The 19,816-nt window shown below is 46.4% G+C and overlaps 1 protein-coding gene across 25 annotated transcripts in view; it reads right to left on the reverse strand.

Moving 5' to 3' along the window:
• The window catches only part of Clip1 (CAP-Gly domain containing linker protein 1), a 118,183-nt gene extending 98,920 nt beyond the window's left edge, over positions 1-19,263 (reverse strand). For all 25 annotated transcript variants that reach the window (XM_076560054.1, XM_076560051.1, XM_076560047.1 and 22 more), the window contains exon 1: positions 19,131-19,263. The gene's annotated coding sequence lies outside the window, so the exon portion shown is untranslated. The remainder of the gene's footprint in view (positions 1-19,130) is intronic.
• Positions 19,264-19,816: the final 553 nt, after the last annotated feature.

Here is a 19,816-nt window from a genome sequence, read left to right on the forward strand (position 1 = left end):
CAGAGGAAGGGTAAGGTTTTTAGCTCTTAGCTATTGCTCTGACCTCTCGGCTTTCTTCTTTGCATTGGTTCTGTGTTTCTTGTTGAATAAGATGGTTACTTCTGCAATACAAGGCAGCATGAGCCAACAGCAGCTGTCTCTTCTGACAGTTCTCCAGCCCAGCCCTTTCCTGAGCTCGGGCCACTGGGCAGTGCTCTGCTGCTCAGTGACAAACCACATTCCTAGTCTTGTTTGCATTTCATGCAGTGACGAAGTTCCTCATGGCCAGGAAGATTTGGCTTGTCCTGCTCCCAAGTAAGTTTATAAGATTATTTGATTTAGAACCATTTTTTTTCTGCAGATTATTTATTTATTATGTATAGTGATCTGCCTGCAGGTAAGGAGAGGGCGCCAGATCTCATTACAGATGGCTGTGAGCCACCATGTGGGTGCTGGGAATTGAACTCAGGACCTCTGGAAGAGAAGTCAGTGCTCTTAACCTCTGAACTATCTCTCCAACCACCTATAACCAATTTTTAAAAAGTATTGAATTGACTCAACATCAAAACAAGAATCCATAAAATAATGCCAAACGATGCAATTTTCAAACTAGAGCATCAAGTAGAACTATATCTTACCTGTGAGCCACTGATGAAGATGATAGCATTATTTTCCCAACTCTGGAGGCTCTTTTTAAAACTAGGCCAAGGAAACTATGAGCAAACTATTCAATTACTACCTCTTGTGAGTGCTATTTGAGCTGGCTGAAAGTCTTAAATCGGATAATTACATCTGTTGACACCGCTGTATTTTCCAAACTATCACTGTCCAACAGGAATATATTGCAAGACAAATAAGTAATTCTGGATTTTCTAGTGACCAAATTATTTAAATAAGAACAAAACATAGCCAGACATGATGATGCACACCTTTAATCCCAGATAGAGACAGGTGGATCTCTGTGAGTTCAAGGCTAGCTGGTCTACCTAGTGAGTGCCAGGACAGCCAAGACTGCAAAAAAAGTTAAAAAAAGAAACAAGTAAAATTATTTTTTTTAGCCCAATATATCTAGGCTATTATTTCAAAACACAAGCAAGGACAAACAAGATGGGCTCAGAGAAAAAGCACTTGTCACCAATCCTAACGACTTGGGTTGGATCCCCAGGACCCACTTAAGAGAAAGAACAGACTTCTGCAAGTTGTCCTCTGTCCTCCACACATGTGCCTAGCATGTGCATAAATGTGAAAAAAAGGTGCAATCAATATACAATAACATTTTTCTCATACTAGTTCCTTGAAATCAACTGTGTTTTTTTATGTTTACAACACAGCCCAATTTGGACTTGCTTTGTTTAAAATACTCAAACACTCACGTGGGGGAAGCCCAGGCACATGCCTGTGATCCCAGATAAGGTGAGGCAGGAGGGTTGCTTGAGTCCTTGAGTTCATAGCTAACCCAGTCAACACAGTAAGACACCTCAAAATAAAACAAAATAAGAAAGGACAGGATATACAGACTGCATATCTAAGACCAAAAAGTAAGACAGTTCTGATCTTGTCATCAGATCAGGAACACCACTGCCAACCAATGACCTGAGACCCCTGGGTACGTAGCATCCATTTTCGCACTCTATATGAGGGAAAGGGTGGAGAAATGTAAAACTCTTGAATATAAAACTGAAAATTTTAATTGTTCTTAGGATAAAAAAGAAAAATGGCACTCACAGTAAGAGGAAATTTACAGTCTCTATTTGACAGGTGATGTACAGGAGGCCCTGGAGGAAGCACAAGGCACTGCCCAGTAAAACTGACAGCTCAGCACTAAGAGTTTGAAAACACACCCACAAAACCCAAAGCAAAAGACAGAGGGAGTGACAAATGAAAAATGTATTAAGTATGTCTCAAGATGCGAGGAAGAAACCCAAGAGTGAGCAAGCGGCAGAATCCAAGCCTGCAGAGCAGGAGGCAGGCACGTCAATCAAGTCCAGGGGGGTGTGAACACAGTCCTTCTGAAGCACCACTAGATCAGCTTGTTCTGTCTGTCTGCGCAGGAGACCATGCAGAGCCAGGGGATGTGCTGATCAAAATGCGTAGAGCTCAGAGAGGTGGCGCATGCCTGCAATCCTAACACTTGGACACTGAGGCAGGGGACCCCGTTTGAGGCCAGCCTTGTCTGCGTATGAGACACTGTCTCAAAGAAAAGAAAGGAGACTTAAAGGCTGCAGAAGAAACTACAGAGGAAAGAGAAAGGTGGCCGGGCGGTGGTGGCGCACGCCTTTAATCCCAGTACTCAGGAGGCAGAGGCAGGCGGATCTCTGTGAGTTCGAGGCCAGCCTGGGCTGCAGAGCGAGTTCCATGACAGGCTCCAAAGCTACACAGAGAAACCCTGTCTCGAAAAAAACACGAAGAAGGAGGAGGAGGAGAAGGAGAAGAAGAAAGGTGAAGAACATAGCCAAAGTATTTATTATTCATTTCTTACTAATCTGCTCCCTCATTACCCCTAACTCTCATAGACTGCCTTTGTCTTAGAAGCAATCCGCTAGCTGTCATTTAAAATAAATGTGATACCTGGCCCCGGGGCACAGCACACACCTGCAAGCCCATGGCTGGGGAGGCGAAGACAGAAAACGGTGAGTTCAAGCCTAGCTTACATCGGCCAGCATGGACTACAATGAGAACGACGATGATGACCCAGGGAAGAAAAGCTGCATCAGTTTCATCTAGAGACTACTGGACTTCCCAGTGGAGACAGAACACTCCTCCCTGGGCAGCCTTAGGCAGTGAAGCCGAAGGAAGAAACAGTGTGACTGGCCACTGTCTGTCATGGCCACTTTTTTGTGGCCCAGGGAACAAAACCACAAGATATAGAGAGAGCAGAGTCTATGTGAGGTAGAGTACCTGGAGAGGGATCTCAGCCATCGAGAACCATAATGGGTGACAAGAAGCCACCTTCTGCCACCATTTACTCTGACCTCTCCTGGAACAAGGGAAAAACATGTGACGTCACCCAACACAATTAGAGCACAGGTCACAAGACAGCCACTGTTTCAAACCAATGTAATAACCAGTGACATCGGCCAAGGAGAAGAAATGTTGAGTCTGGGTTTCAGCAACAACTTCGGTGTGCTGAGGAAGATGGAATAAAATCTTAAATTTGGGTAGGATGCTCTTGATGGGATAGAGAGATCACAAATTTCCGTTCCTTTTTTAAAAGATTATTTACTCTTAAGTTGGGACTGTTTTGCCTGAATGTACGTATGTGCACTACATGCAAGTCTAGTGGCTGCAGAAGTCAGAAGATGGGGTTGGTGTCCCTGAAACTGGACTTACAGATGGTTGTGAGCCACCTTGTGAATGTTGGGAACTGAACCCGGGTCCTCTCCAAGAGCAGGCAGTGCTCCTGACCACGGAGCCACCTCTCCAGCCCTCCCAGTTATTTAACTCTCTATTTCTAGCAAAGCATTCGAAAACCCAGGAATTTAAAAAAAAAAAAAATTTAAGCTGGGCATGATGGCACATGCCTGTAGTCCCAGCACTTAGGAAGCAGAGGCAGGAGGATTATGAACTTCAAAAATGTATTTATTAGCTGTGATGGTTTGAATAAGAATGGCTCTCATAGGCTTGTATGTTGAAATATTTGTTCCCAAGTTGGTAGAACTGTTTGGGCAGGATTAGGAGACGTAGAGGACAGGCTCTGACATTTCCAAAGACTTGAGCCATTTCAAGTCTCCCTCCCTCCCTCCCTCTACCCATATCTCAGCTGCTCCTGCTGCATGCCTTTGCTCCGCCATCATGGATGCCAACCCTCTGAAACCATAAGCCCCAAATTAAATGTCTTTTAAAGGTTGCCTTGGTCATAGCGTCTTTATCACAAGACATTAGCATATATTGACTATTCAATGATAGGTTTCATTGTGATTCTTTCAAGTATGCATATAATACTTTTTAATACTTATTTCTTATTGGGGATGGGTGGGAACGTCTATGTGTAAAGATCAGAGGACAATTTGCAAGAGCTGGTTCCTTCCTCCCACCACGTAGATCTGGAGAATTGAACTCAGGTTGTCAGGTTTGATGACAAATGCCTTCATCCTCTGCGCCATCGTGCCAAACCCCACATAAGGTATTTTGATCACAGTGACACGCCTCTATCCTTCTACTACTAGTCCACCTTCTACTTTCATGGTGTGTGTATGTGTGTGTGAGTTCCAATGAGTTTCACTAGGGTTGCTTACAGGAGTATGGGCCAGGGATTAAGGTATTATGGGTTAAAGGGTTAAGAGTTAAGGCACAGGGACTGGAGAGATGGCTCAGCGGTTAAGAGCACTGACTGCTCTTCCAGAGGTTATGAGTTTAGTTCCCAGCACCCACTAACTGTCTGTAACTACAAGATCTGACATCCTCACACATGCATACAGGCAGAACACCAATGCACATAAAATAAAAATAAGTAAGTTATTAAAAAAAAAAGTTAAGGTACATGGGCACCTTACCAGTGCCTATACCACTGAAGAAAATGTCTCTCTGAGTCACCCCTTCCTCAGTCACTACTAATCCTCAAAGGTAGAGAAGATAAAGAGCCCCTCCCAGATCCATGACATAAAGTTAACAGGAAGATTGAGAGTGTGACGCTAGCCTAGTGAAGTCCAAGCCAGACTAGGTTATATAATAACTGTCAAAAAAGTGAAAGAAAATATAATACCAAGAAAACCTGAAATATAATACAAAGTCTAAACTTCCTAAACATGTAGGTGAGCCAAAAACTAACTACAAACAACCTGAAAAAATCCTATGCAAAATGAAATTGAGAAAAACTTTTCATATAAACTAGAAAATGCAATATCTAAGTCTAGCTCAAAAGTGACAAACAAACCCATGCCTGTAATCCCAGCACCTGAGAGGGTGAGGTAAGAGGCATAAGATACTGCTTTAAAAAGGGAAAAGTTGCCGGGCAGTGGTGGCGCACACCTTTAATCCCAGCACTCAGGAGGCAGAGGCAGGCAGATCTCTGTGAGTTCGAGGCCAGCCTGGTCTACAGAGCATGTTCCTGGACAGCCAGGGCTATACAGGGAAATCCTGTCTCAAAACACCAAAAACAAACAAACATCATGACTAAAAGCAACATGAGGAGAAGAGGGTTTATTAAATTAGAGCTTACAGTCCATCATCAGGTGAAGCTCAAGGCAGGAAACTGGAGGGAGGAACTGAAGCAGAGGGCATAGAGGAACCCTGCTTACTGGCTCACTCAGCTTGCTTTCTTACACAACCCATCCCTCCCCTGCCCAGGGTTGGCACTGTCCAGAGTGGGCTGGGCACTCCCACATCAACCATCAATCAAGAAAATATCCTATAGACCTGCCTTCAGGCAATCTGATGGAGGCATTTTCTCCATCAAGGTTCCTCTTCCCAGATGACCCTAACCTGTATCCAGTTGAAAAAAAAAAACAAACAAACAAAAAAAAACAATCAGGACACTGATGTAAGACTGCTAGACGTACTCTCCCTGATACTTCTCTATGTAAGTATTTAGGAATATTTCATATACAAATTCTATGTGCTTTTTTGGGAGGGGGCAGGATCTCACTAACCATGGCTGGAACTCATAAAGATCCTCCTGTCTCTGTCTCCTGAGTTCAGGGATTAAAGGCATGCACCCCCATATCGGTCCCCCTAAACCTTTTTAAAAGGTCAGTCTCAGTCTAAGGAGGTAGCTCAGTGGTAGTTTGAGTACTTGCCTAGAATATGCAAAGCCCTGGATTCCATCTCCAGTATTGAAAGAAGAAGAAAAATGAATGAAAGAGACAGACTCAGCAGCCTTAAAATGAACAAGTTGAAAGAGCAAAGTACTGCTCTCGAAGAGCCAGAGTAAAGAACAGAGATGATAGTAAACAAAGCAGTCACTATTCAAATGATCAATGTCAAGAAGCCCGTTTAGACACTCCGGGGCCAAGACAAGCCAGTGAGAATCAGAAAATTAATTGGCTCCTTAACTCAAAAGGTGTTACAAGGGAGTCTTACTTCCAGTTTCTTCTGATCAAGCCCTCACAGAGCAATTTATAAAATCAACCTGTCAGCATTAAGCGTTGGTTTGAAAGGATCACACAATAAGACGCTGACAGTGAATAGGAAGGTTTACGGCATCTTTTCGGAAAAGTCAGACGGAGACATAATCCTCTGAAAAAATTAAGTCATACTTGAAAATTATATGGTTTTAAAACTTAGGGTGTATGACACAGAATAGAGTACAAGTCGTACTCAGTGGTTTTCTAAAGGGAGGGGAAAGAGAGACAGAGACAGAGAGAAAATGCAACCAACCCCAGCAGAGGCTAGGATTTAGACAATGCTGTTTTTAAGGGGAACTCTAAGCTCTGATGCAACTGCCAGAGATTACGAATATCTGCTTGGCTCAATGGAATGAGGACTACTGTTTTTTTTTTGTTTTGTTTTGTTTTGTTTTGTTTTGTTTGAGACAGGGTTTCTCTGTGTAGCTTTGCGCCTTTCCTAGGTCTCACTCGGTAGCCCAGGCTGGCCTCGAACTCACAGAGATCCACCTGGCTCTGCCTCCCGAGTGCTGGGATTAAAGGCGTGCGCCACCGCCGCCCAGCTGAGGACTACTGTTCTTATGACTTCCATACACAAAAACCAACAGCCTCCCAACGTTCTTCCATCTGCACAAGAATGTGGAAAAATAAGAAACCCAGAAAGCTAAATAATTTGAGCTACTCTGTTCATTCGCAGGACATTCTACAAAAATTCCCGTGATTCTGTAATTCTGATACATGTCACTGCTCAGAAACAGATCTTAAAGGAGACTAAAATGACTAGCTGTGGTTATTATCTCCCAGAAGAATTTAAGGTCAGCAGCAGTCAATTATACTAATGTGTAAAAGGGAACAAGATGCTTAATATAGCAACATAAAACTTCCGACTCAGAAGAGACCTTAGCAATCTAGTTCAACGAACTCACTTTACCACTGAGGAAACTGATACTAAGGTGTAATCACTTGTTAGTTAATAGTTAATAGTCTCAATCTCTAGATAGACTGCTGACCCTAGAGCGCGCTGGCAAACAAGTTTCTGATCTGTCATACGCAGCAGGGATAGGAAAGGGGCATTTCAGGGGTGTTCCAATTGCCTGCCTTCCCAATCCTCACAGAGGAATAGAAGGCAGCACACTGCTGCTGCTCCTTGATGGGGCACACCAACTGTTCAGAACAAGAGAAGGACACAGACAACTCAGAAGACTCGGAAACTCCCTCACTATTTGGGATGTGGGCTCCCCTCTTTAAATGGCTTTTTGTTTTTACTTGGCAAATGAGCAACTATACAGTTCCTGTGGGTCTTGAGAGCCAACGGGAAAAGGAACATTTCCAGATTGACAAGCAGACTGCAGAACGCCGATTTCAAAAGAAGCCGTCGGTCTATTCAATGCGCTCCCAAGTTCACCGTGGTCTGGAGCACTCAGCCTAGATGCCGTCAGCGGAAACTCAGAGTTGCTTTCATTTGGATTTTAGGTGCCGGGTTCAGTGTTGGTCACGGTCGTGTGTAGCTAACCTGCCATGCAGACACACAGCAAGTTCTACCAGACCTCTGAAAGAAAACTCCACCTTTAATTAAACCTCGAGAAAGACAACCGGCGAGCACACAAAAGGGCCTGCAAGCTGGCAGGACACAAGTTCTGACAGGAGGAGCGCAAGTTGCTTTTCCATTCGGAACAGTGAAGTCCTTGTCAATCACAAGTTCCCCACTGACAACTGCTCATTAAAACATGCCCTTTCAGTCACGCAAGTCACTCCTACTCAAACTAACGCTGTCAACATGGCAGGAAGAAAGGTTCCATTTCTCAGGCCAGGAAACCTCATTGTCTCCCAGTACGACCGAAATGACAGAATGATACTGTTGGTTGAAAGGCGAAGGGGGGTGGGGGGGAGAAGAGGAGCATTTACTGAGTTCACACCCATTGCTCCAGTTAATCTACATGCCCACGATCGAGCAGCTGTTATCCACAATTTATAGATGAAAGAACTGGGGCTCCCAAGATTTGAATAAAGTCTTCCACAAAATAACAGAGCTGGAGTTTGCAGTCAAGAAGAGGATGGAGCTGGGCATGGTAGCACACACCTCCTAGGACTCCAGACCACCGCAGATCGACAGTTCAGAGATAATCCTTGGCTGTACACTGAGGATCTACCTTAAAGGGGGTGGGGGCTGCTGAAAAGGTTGAAGAGGCAGCTAGGGCACTGAAGAGCATTATTGCTCTTCCAGAAGACCCAAGCTTGGTTCCCAGCACTCACATCAGAGAACTCACAAACCACCTGTAATTCTGCACGCGCGCGCGCGCGCGCGCGCGCGCGCGCACACACACACACACACACACACACTCACAAACACACACTTGTAAATGAAAAAAAAAAAAGTAAGCTAAATGTGGTGACACACGCCTTTAATCCCAGCACTTGGGGGGCAGAGGCAGGTGGATTTCTGTGACTTCAAGGCCAGCTTGGTCTATATAGGAAGTTCCAGCCAGCGAAGGCTATGCAATGAGATCTTGCCTCAAAAAATAAAGGGGCCGGGCGTGCACGCCTTTAATCCCAGCACTCGGGAGGCAGAGCCAGGTGGATCTCTGTGAGTTCGAGGCCAGCCTGGGCTACCAAGTGAGCTCCAGGAAAGGCGCAAAGCTACACAGAGAAACCCTGTCTCGAAAAAACAAAAAAAAATAATAATAATAATAAAAAATAAAGGGAAAGAGAGCTATTGCTGGGTATAATGGTGCATACCAATAATCTCAGCTCTCAAGAGCTTGAAGTAAGGGGATCACTGCAAGGTTGGGGCCAGTCCAGGCCTACACAGTAAGTTCTAGGCTAACCAAGTCGACATAGAAGACTCCCCACCCCACCTCAAAAAAAAAAAAGGAAAAAGAATAAATTCTTGTTTTTAACTTGTCTTCTTTTTTTTTTTTTAAAGATTTATTTATTTATTATGTATACAGCATTTTGCCTGCATTATGTCTACACACCAGAAGAGGGCACAAGATCTCATTACAGGTGGTTGTGAGCCACCATGTGGTTGCTGGGAATTGAACTCAGGACCTCTGGAAGAGCAGCCAGTGCTCTTAACCTCTGAGCCATCTCTCCAGCCCTTAACTTGTCTTCTATGAGCAGGCAGGTGTCTCTGGACCAGGGTTTGAAGCTGTTTTCCTCTAGTGGTTATCTGGGCTAGTGCCTCCCATAGCAGGTACTTGACAACTGCCTGATGAATATATGGAATATATTAATAAGAGAAGCGACAGGCCCAGCATCCCAACACTACAGTGGCAGAGGCAGCCTGGTTTACATTGCAAGTTCCAGGCCAGCTAAGGCTGCACAGTAAGATCCTGTCTCAAAGGAAACAACACAAGGACAGGGTTCGGGGTATCTCGGAAAGTTTTTGCTACGTAAGCATAAGGACCTGAGGTCAATCCCTCGAACCAATATTTAAAAACAAATAAAAAGAGGGGTTGGAGATTTAGCTCAGTGGTAGAGTGCTTGCCTAGCAAGCGCAAGGCCCTGGGTTTGGTCCTCAGCTCTGAAAAATAAATTAATTAAAAAAAAAAAAAAAGAAAGAAAGAGAAAAAGAAAAGACAGGATTGCGGCCCAGTGCCCTATAGTTGTAATTCCAGAGCTGGAGAGGCTGAGAAACGTAGATCCCCCAGAAGTCCTTGGCTAGCCATCCTAGCCTAACTGGTTAAGTTGAAAACTAGTCAGAGCCCCTATTTCAAAATAAATAAATAAATAAATAAATAAATAAATAAATAAATAAAAGCAGGGGTGATATCTGAGGAACACCAAAATTGACCTCTGGCCTAAACTCACTCACTCATTCTCCTCTCCTCTCCTCTCCTCTCCTCCCCTCCCCTCCCCTCCCCTCCCCTCCCCTCCCCTCCCCTCCCCTCCCCTCCCCTCCCCTCCCCTCCCCTCTCTCTCTCTCTCTCTCTCTCTCTCTCTCTCTCTCTCTCTGTAGCTGTTTTAAGCAGGGGAGGGCCAGAGAGATGCTCAATGGTTAAGAACACTTGCTGTTCTGCAGAGGACCCAGATTTGATTCCCACACCCACTTGGCAACTCCCAACCATCTGTATCTCCAGTTACAGGGATCTGACACCCACTTCTGGCCTCCACAACTGCCAAGCATGTACACTGTACACATATATACAGACAAACGCACGTAAAGAAAATAAAAACAAATCTTTTTTTTTTTTTTTTTTTTTTGGTTTTTCGAGACAGGGTTTCTCTGTGTAGCTTTGCGCCTTTTCCTGGAACTCACTTGGTAGCCCAGGCTGGCCTCGAACTCACAGAGATCCGCCTGGCTCTGCCTCCCGAGTGCGGGGATTAAAGGCGTGCGCCACCACCGCCCGGCTACAAATCTTTTACTAAACAAAAAACAAAACAATGACAAAAACTGACGGTTGAGGCTGGAGAGATGGTTCAGTAGTCAAGAGTGCATACTGTTCGTGCAGCAGAGCTAAGTTCATTTCCAAGAAGCCATGGTCAGTGGCTCACCACCACCTACAACTCAAGCCCGAGGAGATCCAATGCTCTCCTCTGGCCTCTGCAGGCACTGCTCTCACATACACAAGTCCACACTTAGATACACACACACATATACACACTTTTGTAAAAGTCTTGAAAAACAAAGTCTTCAAGGGGCTGGGCTTGTAGCTCAGCAGTAGCGCACTTGCCTAGCATGCACAAGGTCCTCGATTCAATCTCCAGCAAAACACACACACACACACACACACACACACACACACACACACACACAATATTTTCAGGCTTTAACTGGATCTGTAGATACGACCTAAATAACAAGAACAGGACTCTTCAATTGACTGCTGCAACCAATAAAGGCTACTCATATTTTTTTTTTTTTTTTTTGGTTTTTCGAGACAGGGTTTCTCTGTGTAGCTTTGCGCCTTTCCTGGAGCTCACTTGGTAGCCCAGGCTGGCCTCGAACTCACAGAGATCCGCCTGGCTCTGCCTCCCGAGTGCGGGGATTAAAGGCGTGCGCCACCACCGCCCGGCTGGCTACTCATATTTTTAAAAAAAAAGATTTCTAGAGCCAGGCAGTAGGGGCGCACGCCTTTGATCCCAGCACTTGGGAGGCAGAGGCAGGCGGATCTCTGTGTGTTGGCCCTCAGTTGGTGCTGTCTGAGGAGGTGGTACAGCAAGCATCATTAGGGGTGGCTTTTAGAGTTCACAGCCTCACCCCACTTCCAGATTGCTCTCTCTGCTTCATGCCTACAGGTGAAAATATAATCTTCCAGCTCTCTGGTCCTGCCTCCTCTGCCATTATAGACTCTCACTCTGGAAACATAAGCCCAAATAAACTCTCTTGCGTAAGTTGACTTGGTCATGGTGTTTTATCACAGCAACAGTGAAGTAATTAACATATCCTCTGACTTCCACATTCATGTTGTGGCGCGTGCACGCATGCACGCACACACACACACACACACAAATGTGAAATAAAAATAATCTGTACAGTCGGAAGGGAAAAACTAATCAGAGTTGCCTTTCTGTTATCCATCAAACCCAAATTCCAGATGATTTGCACATCCTGAACATCTGGATCCTTAGGCCCATGGCTTCAAAAATAACATTGTCAATCAAGGACTTGCCACTTTCAAGTGACAAAAATGGTCAGGCTCTTCAACTGGGATTTAAACCAAGCTTAGATATAAGTAAGCGAGGGAGAATATAGACACCCAACTGTGTCATTCAAGTTGGAAGCATACTGGGCCACATGATTACATAAAATTTAGGGAAGCAAAATGTCTGTCTCAGGCTCATGAAGATTCCTGCGAAGAGACACAGGACGCAGATGAAAACGCAAGCTTCCCCAGGGACTAAGATGCCAGATAGGTGTCCCAACAGGGATTCCGTAACAGGACTATTTCCTCTTTTCAAGGACTTTGCAAAAAGTACTTTTAAGATGTTGCTAGACCACAATAAACAGACAATCAAAAACTAGACCCACCCACTGAGTTAGTGCTAATGGAATCTGTCCTTCTAGAAGTGCCAGATGGAGATGTAAAGGGAAAAAAGCTCTTTACAGATTGTGGCCAAGATTCCTTGGAACTTCATGCCAGGTCCAGGATATTAACCCAGATGTCCTAGCCAAATTCAAGGTTGGTTAAGTACAATCTGTCAATCTATTTAAAAAAAAAAATGGAGTGGGAGAAGCTCCTTCTGTACCCTGACTACAGTCTGAAGAGGTCACTCTTCCCTAAAATTCCTGTACAGTACCATCAGTAATGCTGATTTAAAGCATATGGATTCTTGAGTTCCACCTATATGGGAAACATACCCTATGTTTATTAAAAATATATAAAATGTTGAAATAATTTAAAGCCTCCTTAAACAGCTGTTTAAAAAACTCATACAGAATACTGCAGATACTGTTTTCCAGTTAAGATTGAAAATACTTATATAAAAGTTTGTTAAACTGGGTTTAAACCAGCCAGGCAGTGGCAGCACACACCTTTAATCCCACCCAGTACTTGGGAGGCAGAGGAAGGTGGATCTCTGAGTTCAAGGCCAGCCTGGTCTTCAGAGTGAGTTCCAGGACAGCCAGGGCTACGCAGAGAAACCCTGTCTTAGAAACTGTGTTTTTCCCCACTCCCACCCAAAAAAGAAAAAGAAACTGAAGCATGAAACCTTTTTTTTTTGGGGGGGGCGGGGGTGGTGTGTGTGTGTGTGTGTGTGTGTGTGTGTGTGTGTGTGTGCGCGTGTTTCAAGAGAACCATGAAACTTTTAAGACTAAAAAGCAGGGCTGTGCTGCCAGAAATAGGGCTGGGGAGAAGAACATATGCACACCTCATGACATAGACCCCTGGGGTTAAACAAAGGTCCCGGGCTGATGTACAAAAACAGGCTGGCTCAACGGTTAAGAGCACTGGCTGTTCTTCCAGAGAGCCGGGGTTCAATTCCCAGCATCCATATGCAGGGTTACAACCATCTGTAACTCCAATTCCAGGGGATCTAACTGCCTCTTCTGGTCTCCACAAGCACAGCATCAATGTGGTACACAGACATACATGCAGGCAAAAATCCATACACAGAAAAAAAAATTTTAATAGTAAAGTATAAAGGTCTATATTCGGGGCTAGAGTGATGGCTCAGTGGTTAGGAGCACTAACTGCTCTTCCAGAGGACCTGAGTTCAATTCCCAGCACCCACATGGCAGCTCACAACTATCTGTAACTCCAGTTCCAGGGGATCTGACACTCTCACACCAATGCACATACAATAAAATTAAAAATAAATTATACAAAAAAAGTATATACTCAATAGGAAAGTGGTGGTGGGAATACAGCATGTATGGAACGAGGTTTAATCCCCAGTGTGAGTGTGCATGGAGGGGTCAAGTCCAGTACCTGGCTAGCCAACTTTTGAGCAGCCACTCAAAAATACCTTCTATTGCCAAGGCATTTTGCACATTTGCTAAAATAACATAAACTAGGGTTCAGTTCTTGCTCTGTTTTCATTAGCTATGAGACTTTTAAGCCAGACAGTAAAATTCTTTGAACTTTTCATTCTCCATGTTTTTAACTCAACCTTGATCCCAGTTAATAAGACAGCAGAAAGTTGGGCATGGTAGTCAATACCCAACCCCAGCTACTGCAAGACACTAAGGGGGCAGCATGGTGAGATCTAGCTGATCAAAGGCAACATATAAGATCCCTTTTTTTTTTTAAAGCCAGGTATGAAGCCTGGTGGCGGTGGCACACCAGGACAGCCAAGGCCACACAGAGAAACCCGGTCTCAAATACAAGAAACAAAACAAACAAAAAGGCCAGGTATGGAGCCAGGTGGTGGTACAGGCCTTTAATCCCCGCACTTGAGAGGCAGAGGAGGCCCAAAAGGTCAGGTACGATGTCAGATGGCTCCCACCTGGAATCCCAGCATGCAGGAGGCTAAGCCAGGAGTTAAGGGGGGGGGGGGGGCAGTGTGTGCACCGCTCAGTGGTAGAGTGTTGGCAGGGTACATGTGAGAGGCCTGGGTTCAACCTCATCTCTCAGACAGACAAGCGGATAAATGAATGGATGACACACTAAATCATTCCGGGTCTTTCAGTATTCTAACAAATAGCTTCAGGGTAACAGCCTGTAAGGCTTCAGATGATCTGCACTCCAAGCTTCCGATATCAAGTTGAACTTTCTGGTCCCTCTTTCATATGATCCCTGTTTCCTTCAGGGACTAACATTCTCTAACTTTCTTTACATTTCTACTGAAATCATTCTCAGCTGGGTCTCTTGCAACCCTATCTGAAACTCCTATAATTTTATCCACAACTCTTTGTATTCCTCCTTCTCTGGTTAGTATTCTTTTTTCTTTGCCATGCATGGCATTCTAATAGATAAAATACTTATGTTTAATATGTGTATCATCTTCCTAGGGGAAGGGAAGTTTTGTTTTTCCAAAACAGGGTTTCTCTGTGTAGCCCTGGCTGTCCTGGATCTCACTCTGTAAACCAGGCTGGCCTCGAACTCAGAGACTCACCTGCCTCTGCCTTCCGAGTGCTGGGATTAAAAGCCACCAGTGGCTGGCAGAGAAGTTCTAAGAGAATGAGGTTAGGTCATTTTATCCAGGGCTGTGTCACTAGCCTGTATCACTAAAAGGGTATATGGCACAGTAAATGGCTGGATAAGTACCTGTGGTGTGAATACTGAACAGACTTCATTACACAGACAGACAGATTCACCACAGCTCCATAAACAGCCTCTGGAGGAATCACAACACTTCCACGATATTGAAAGGAGAAGTACAGGCTTGCCATGACTAATAACATTGACTCTTTGATTTCTTTTTCATGTCAAAGAAAAACTCCAGGAGCCACATATGGTAGCGCACACCTTTGGTTCCAGCACTTGGGAGGCAGAGGCAGGTGGATCTCTGAATTTGAAGCCAGCCTGGTCTACAGAGCAAGTTCCAGGATAGCCAGAGCTACATAGAGGAACCCTGTCTTGGAAAACCAAAAGGAAAGAGAGAGAGAGACAGAGACAGAGAGAGAGACAGAGACAGAGAGAGAGAGAGAGAGAGAGAGAGAGAGAGAGAGAGAGAGAGAGAGACACGGGGGAGGGAGGGACAAGAAAAACTATTTGATCTCTCACCTCATTTGTACAAGAAAATTGGCTATTCGGATAATAGGAAGTTAAACAGGGTGAAAAGTCACCAAACACTTCATAGATAGATGGCTTTTGTTTTTTTAATTACATTTAATTCATTTAGTGTGTGTATGTGAGGTCCAAGGACAACTCTCAGGAGTCAGTGGGTCCTATGAATCGGATTGAAGGGCGAGATTCTTTACCTTCTGGGCCATTTTGCTAATCCCAACTGGCTTTTTTGTTTGTTTTTACAGTTTTTGGAGACAACCTATTACTGTGTATCCCTAGCTGGCCTAGAACTAGCTCTGTAGACCAGGCTGCCTCTGCCTCACAAGCTCAAGAATTAAAGGTGTGCACCAGTATGGAAATTTTGGGTCAAATGGCCTTTTTTTTTTAATGTCAACAAATATTAAGCCATCTCCTTGTGTCTTTACCATGAACACTTGGGGGTTTTTTTGTTTGTTTGTTTGTTTTGTTTTGTTTTTCGAGACAGGGTTTCTCTATGTAGCTTTGTGCCTTTCCTGGAACTCACTTGGTAGCCCAGGCTGGCCTTGAACTCACAGAGATCCACCTGCCTCTGCCTCCCAAGTGCTGGGATTAAAGGCGTGCGCACCACCGCCCGGCTTTTTTTTTTTTTTTTTTTTTCCTTTAGCTCTGACATCTACAAAGCCAGTCTTGAAATTTATGGATCACATAATTTCAATCAACTAAATAAACATTTTGAGCACATAAAATGGCAGAATTGTGCAGAGAATTCCACAAAGTAGGGGGCAGGGGCAGGAGTGCTGGAGAGACGGCTCAGCAGTTAAAAGCAAGTGCTGTTCTTGCAGAGGACCTGAGCTGGGCTCTTAGCACCCACATTGGGAGGCTACTTGTAACTCCAGCTCCCATCTGGCTTCCCTGGGCACTTCCCTAACATGCACATACTTGCCACCCCTTGGGTGTCTGTGTTTATGTATATATATGTATATATATATATATATATATATATATATATATATATATATAATAAACAGGGCTAAAGAGATAGCTCAAAGGTTAAAAGTGCTTACTGCTCTTGCAAAGGACCTGGGTTTAGTTCCTAGAACCCACATGGTAGCTCTTGACCATCTGTAACTCCAGTTATAGGGGATCCAACATCCTCTCTGACCTCCTCTAGCACCTGGCAGGCACACAGTGCACAAACACACTCAAGCAAACACTTGTACACATAAAATAAAAATAAATCATTAAAATTAAATTTTAAATTTTTTTTTGGGTTTTTTTTTTTTTTTGAGACAGAATTTCTCTGTGTCGTTTTGGTGCCTGTCCTGGATCTCGCTCTGTAGACCAGGCTGGGCTCGAACTCACAGAGATCTAACTGGGTCTGCCGCCCAAGTGCTGGGATTCAAGGCGTGGGCCACCACCGCCTTGCTTAAATTAAAAATTTTTAAAGCCACACTGGAGATGAAGCTCAGTGGCTGTGCTTGCCTGCCCTGTCTAAGGCATCAGTCCAATCCCAAGCATGGTTATTACAGGGGGGAAAAAAAAATCAAACATTACTGAGTTAATCCACAAACATAATGGGTCATGTAACAAAGTTAATATTAGAAACTGGGTAAAAATAAATAAAGTATTAAACTTCTAGGCCTGGAAAGACGGCTTCATCAGGAAAAGGTGCTTGCAGCCAGGTCTGACAACCTGAGTTTGATCCACTGGACCCACCTGGGTAGCACAGATCTTGATCCATGGACTTCCATGGCAGAAGGGAAGGCCTGGCTCCCTCAAGAGGTCTGACCTCTGACCTCCACACCCATGTGATGATACACAAACACACACACTAAATGTACTAAAAATTAATTCTTAGAAGAAACTATGAAACTCCTTAAAGTTTATATCCTTAAAGAACCAGATTGGCCGGGCACACCTTTGATCCCAGCACTCGGGAGATGAGTTCGAGCCCAGCCTGAGCTACAGAGTGAGTTCCAGGAAAGACGCAAAGCTACAAAGAAAAACCAAAAAAGAACCAGATTGGCTTGCTTTTTTGAGCTAAACAATGGCTGTAAAATAAATAAATAAAAAATAAATAAACAGAAAACAGCAAGATCTTCATGTTCGGGGATCCTAGCAAAGTTCCCACCCAGTTTCATTTTTACCCCTTCGAAGTGGGCCTAGTGGATGCCTAATAGCTTCCTCTGAACCTCAACAAGGAGCACTCACCCACTCTGTTAGCTTTCATAATGTCCAGCCTTGCTCTGAGCCACTGATTCACTGGGCTGACAAAAACTACTAAGCTGACCGAAGTACAACTCCTGACATCACTTACTAGCTGTGACTCTGACCTTTCAATGCCCTCTCGGCAAATGTGGATGACAACAACCTTCCTAGGTTGGATGAATTACGAGGAGATTCAAAACCCCACACCTGCCCCAGAGCCTGGCCAGAAGCAGCCCTCAATAAACGTTAATTGTTATTATTTCAAGAGAAAGAAATGCCCCCGAGGCTTTAGAGCAGCAATGCCTGAGGATTCTGGCCAAAGATTCTCAGCTAGCATGCCTAGAAGCCAAACACCGCTCTCCTGACTGGGAACCACTAATAAGAGAAATAATAACAATATCCTAGAACCAGAATCATCACATCGCGGCAGCCAGCCACGGCATAAATACTTAACAGAGCCCCAAGCAGCCGGGCACAGTCTTGGCCTAGAAGAGGAAGAGAGGCCAGGCTGCTGAATCACACACACACACACACACACACACACACACACACACACACACGAAAAAAGAAAAAAAAATTATAGAAATCATCTCCACGCTCCTTAAACAAAAAAACCCACAGTAATTGGCGCCCAAATTATTTGCTAAAAACAGGTACCCATCCACATGGGTCACAGACCTAACGTGTCATTTCGTCTCCATACCCGAGAGGTGGGGCTGGGCAGGGAGGAAGGGGGTGGTGGTGCGCGGTTCCCGGCAGATGGAAACGCCACATGAAGAGGAGAGACAGCGGGATTTCAGGGCCGGACTCCAGGATCAAAATCCGATATATATATATATATATATATATATATATATATATATATATATATATATATATATATATATATATATATATATATATATATATATATTTTCAATCATAACGCAAGACCTCCAAATCCGAGGCGAAAAAACCAGCAGCCTCTGCTTTTTAAACGCTCTCCCCCGCCCCCGATCCCCTCCCCGCCGCCACCCACCCCCCTCCACCTCCCCGAACAAGTGTCATCCGTCTCCCGCGCCAATCCCCGGCCGCCGGAGCAGGTTCGGGTTACCCGGCAGCGGTGATTTCAGAGAGCTCCGGCACCCCCGTGCGGCCCCGCCCGCCCTTCCACCTTCTCAGAGATCCGAGGGATCCGAAGAGGGGGGAAAAACAAAACCACAAAAGCCCGGGGCCGAGCAGGGACGTGGCCCGGCCGGGCCGACCCAGGCAAGGACGCCCTCCATGCCGGCTCGCACACGGGGGCACCCGGCGTCCCCGGCCTGACTTAGAGGAGGAAGGGCTCCGGCGGCGGCGGCGGCGTCCCGGGGCAACAGGTCCAACCGGACCCGCGGCCTCCACGAGGGGCAGAGCCATCCCCGGAGCTCCCCGCAAACAAACCACCCCCCGATCCCAAGAGCTGAGGCGAGGACGCGGGCGAGCGGCGGCGCAGGGGGGGCCAAGGAGTCCACGCTCCATCTTGAGACGGGCGGGAGGGAGGAAGGCAAGGCCCGGGCCGCGGCTGACAGGGCCGGCCGGCCGCGCGCGGCTCGCCGCCAAGCCCTGGCTCGCTCGCTCGTTCGCCCGCTCCTCACTGCCCGCCGTCACCGGGTGCGCCCGGGTCGCCGCCGCAAGCCGCGGCCCCGGCCGGCCGGGGAGGACGTGGCGGGAGCAGAGGGGCGAGCGAGCCTTCCTCTCCCAGGCTCGCCGGGACCCCAGCGCGGCGGGAAGGAGCGGAGGGAGAGAAACGGCGAGGAAGGAGAGAAGAGAGAGAGAAAACACAGGCTTCGCTCACCGCCCGGGACGCCGCGGGTCTCCGCCACCTGCCTCACAGCAGCAGCAGCAGCCGCCGCGGCCGCCGCCTCCCTCCCGCCTCCCCGGCTCTTCGGCTCGGGGCGGGGAAGAGAACGTGACGCGCCGCCGCCGTCGCCGCCGCCGCCGCGGGGCCGGGAGGAGAAGACGCCGCCCGCTCGCCCGCCCGCCCGCCCGCCCCTCCCCGCTGCCGCTCGCCAGCTCCCCGCCGCCCCTTTGTCTGCGCGCCCCTACATCCTTCACCACCACCCCCGCCCCAGACCGCCGCGATAACGAGCGAGCCAGACGCCCCGGGGCACCCACCGAGAGGCCTGCGCCCGCGGGCGCCTTGGCATTTCAGGCGCCTCCCCGGTTTCCTAGCCAAGGAGTGCCCAGAATTTTTGCAAGTCACCCCGGATGGCTTGGCTAGCTTGGCTTAGCTGGTTCTGCACGTCGGTCGAGCTGACCCCTGCTGGGATGGGGTGGGGTGGGATGGGGTGCGGTTGGGGGGTAGGGGGTGTATGATTCATTTCTTTTCGCCTCCCCTGGCCGCCCCCGAGCAGGCTGAGAAATCCTTGTTGCCTCTAGTTGGAAGGGATGATGCCCCCATGTGCAAGGCTAAGCTTGGGACGGACCGTGTCTCTGCTCTCCAGGAAAACACTGAGGGGTTAAAAAAAATAATCCTTTGAG

Source organism: Peromyscus maniculatus, chromosome 23, assembly GCF_049852395.1.
Source record: "Peromyscus maniculatus bairdii isolate BWxNUB_F1_BW_parent chromosome 23, HU_Pman_BW_mat_3.1, whole genome shotgun sequence".
Classification (NCBI taxonomy): domain Eukaryota; kingdom Metazoa; phylum Chordata; class Mammalia; order Rodentia; family Cricetidae; genus Peromyscus; species Peromyscus maniculatus.